This window comes from Macadamia integrifolia, unplaced genomic scaffold, assembly GCF_013358625.1.
Source record: "Macadamia integrifolia cultivar HAES 741 unplaced genomic scaffold, SCU_Mint_v3 scaffold2563, whole genome shotgun sequence".
NCBI classification, from domain to species: domain Eukaryota; kingdom Viridiplantae; phylum Streptophyta; class Magnoliopsida; order Proteales; family Proteaceae; genus Macadamia; species Macadamia integrifolia.
The window spans coordinates 24,116-27,199 of NW_024868799.1; the positions used below are offsets into that span (position 1 = coordinate 24,116).

General features: G+C 38.9%; 1 pseudogene; it reads right to left on the bottom strand.

Moving 5' to 3' along the window:
* Positions 1-706: 706 nt before the first annotated feature.
* LOC122066754 lies at positions 707-801 on the bottom strand (annotated as a pseudogene).
* Between the last annotated feature and the right edge of the window lie 2,283 nt (positions 802-3,084).

A 3,084-nucleotide genomic window follows, 5' to 3' on the forward strand; every position in this document is an offset into this window, starting at 1 on the left:
ATAGTTGTAACAGTGGAGGTCGCCATACCTCACAATATGATAAAGACAAATTTTGCCTTATAGCAGTACCTCAGGAATTGACCTGAGCAACCCCAGATCCCTGCCGGTAAGCTCCCAAAAAGCCCAAAATAAAAAAAAAAAAAAAAAATAAAAAAAAATAATTTTTGCTATCCATTATTTTGTGCTTGTCTTACTCTAGTTGTGGTTAGTTTTCTGTTGCATGTGTGTTAGGTGGGTACGTAATACTAAGAATCGGCTAGAAAGAAGATATCCAACAAGTAGTAACCCTATACGTTTACTCTCTTTAAAACCTTTCAATATGGGAGACTAACATCAAAACCCTTCACCTAAATCTCTGAAAGATAGGTTCTACCCCGCTAGAACAGCCCAACCTTCCTGCATAGTTCTAGCACAAGCCCAGGGCAATAATTTTGAACTCAAATCTCAATACATCACTATGTTGCCCCCACTTCCATGGGTTGACCTTTGAGGATGCATACCTATTTCTATGGGAATTTGAAGAGGTATGTATTCTAATTAAGATCCAACAGTTTTCTGATGATGCTGTTAAGTTTAGGTTATCACTTTTGCATTAAAAGACCAAGGTAAGAAGTGGTTGGATGGATTACCCACAAATTTCATAACCTCATGGGAACAGTTCACAGTTGTCTTCCTTAAGAATTTTTTCCCAACTCACAAGACCAATAAGCTTAGAAGTGATATCCTTCAGTTTAGGCAAAAGCCTAGTGAGTCATTTTTCAAACTTATGGAGAGATTCAATGAATGCCCTCACCATGGCCTAGACTTATGGCATTTATGTCAAATAATTTATGAGGGTATTGATTACCCAATTAAATAAATGATAGAGTCTATGTGCCCTGAGGGATTCACATCCTTTACATATGAAGGAAAGACATGAGAATTCTTACTTAACTTAGCTGACAAAACCCATGAGTGGGAATCAACCCAAGAGAGTGAAAGAACCATAGGAGGGAAATGATATTTTGTGGATGGGATAGTAGCCAAGGAAGCCCATTTAGATCGCCTAATCAAGAGGATTGAGGCTATTGTTCCTAGAGAGCCATCATCAGTCAATTTGGTTAAGATTTGTGCTTGGTGGCAGTCCCCTAGACATGTCATAGAAGAATGCCCCAACACCTCTGGGGGTACTTCTAATGATAGTGTTAATGCCTTATACCAGAATAATCTATATAGTAACACCTACAATCCAGGATGGAAAAATCATCCAAATTTCTCTTAGAATCGGAGCAACCAAGCAGGGCCTTTCAATTTCCATAATCAAGGTCAACCTGGACCCTAAAGGCCTCATTTTGCACAATAATATTTTTCGTAAAATACTTTTCCTATGTCAAATGTAGGACCTCAGGCTAGTTTTCCTAGGGCCCCTCTCCTATCATCTTATCAGCAACCCCCTGGGTTTACCAACACTGGAGAGACAAGTAGAACAAGTGACTTGAAAAAAAATATGGCCCTCCTCATGACAATCCATCAAAATCTTACAAGAGAACTCACTCAAGTAGTCTCAATTATGCATGAAAGGGAGAAATGAACTTTACCCAGTCAAACAGAGCCTAACCCTTTCTCCATCTTGGATTGTAGGTGTTACTATATAGATTATTCTGGTATAAGGCATTAACACTATCATTAGAAGTACCCCCAGAGGTGTTGGGGCATTCTTCTATGACATGTTCAGGGGACAGACACCAAGCACCAAAATTTCTCTTGGAATCAGGGCAACCAAGCAGGGCCTTCCAATTTTCATAATCAAGGTCAACTTGGACCCTAAAGGCCTCCTTTTGCACAATAATATTTTTTCCAAAATACTTTTCTTATGTCAAATGTAGGACCTCAGGCTAGTTTTCCTAGGGCACCTCTCCTATCATCTTATTAGCAACCCCCTGGGTTTACCAACACTAGAGATGCAAGTAGAATAAGTGACTTGAAAAAAAATATGGCCCTCCTCATGGCAAGCCATCAAAATCTTACAAGAGAACTCACCTAAGTTGTCTCAATTATGTATGAAAGGGAGAAAGAAACTTTACCCAGTCAAACAGAGCCTAACCCTAGACATCTCAGTCTGTTAGTTCACAAGCACCAACTAATGCACCATTGAATATAGTACAAGGTCAGACCCAACAAGGACCCTTTAACTAATGTAATGTTGTTTATACCCTTAGGAGTGATAAATAGTACCAACAGAGCGTTCCCAAATCTTCCCCATCTATTACTCCTGCTAACTCTCCTTTAGTTGAGGACACAAGTGTGCCTCTTGTTCTAGGTTCTTCTGATAAACCTAAAGATTCTTTTGAAATTAAAGATGATTTGATTGAGGAAACCAAAAATGATTCTTCTGAAAAAGGATAAATCCCTAACAGTCCTTATGTTCCTCCTATCCCATTTCCTAATCGCTTGGTACACAAAAAGAAGACTGCTTCCATGGATAAAATTTTAGAAGTCTTCAAAAAGATAAAAGTGAACATCCCTCTTTTGGATGTCATATCTTAGATCCTCGTGTATGCAAAGGTACTGAAAGATTTATGTACTCACAAACGTATCACTAGTGTGCCCAAAAAGGCATTCTTAGCAGGTAACATTAGTTCCATAATAACTCAGCCTATAGTAGCCAAGTATAAGGATCCAAGGAGCCCTACCATATCTTGTGTCATAGGCAACACCAACATTGAGCATGCCTTACTTGACCTTGGCGCAAATGTGAGTCTTTTACCGTACCATGTGTACAAGCAACTAGGATTGGGGGAATTAAAAACCACCGAAACTACTTTTCAGTTGGCAGATATGTCTGTTAAGATTCCTAAAGGGATGGTTGAGGATGTCTTACTAAAGGTGGGGGAATTTATTTTTTCTATTGATTTCATTATGTTAGATACCAAGCCTTTCTCAACCAAGGATGAGACCCCAATAATTTTAGGAAGACCATTCTTGGCTACCAATAATGTATTAATCAATTGTCGGAATGGTTTCCTAAGAGTACCTTTTGGTAACCAAACTGTTGAGTTTAACATGTTTAGGATAGGCAAGCAACCACATATGGAAGAAGAGATC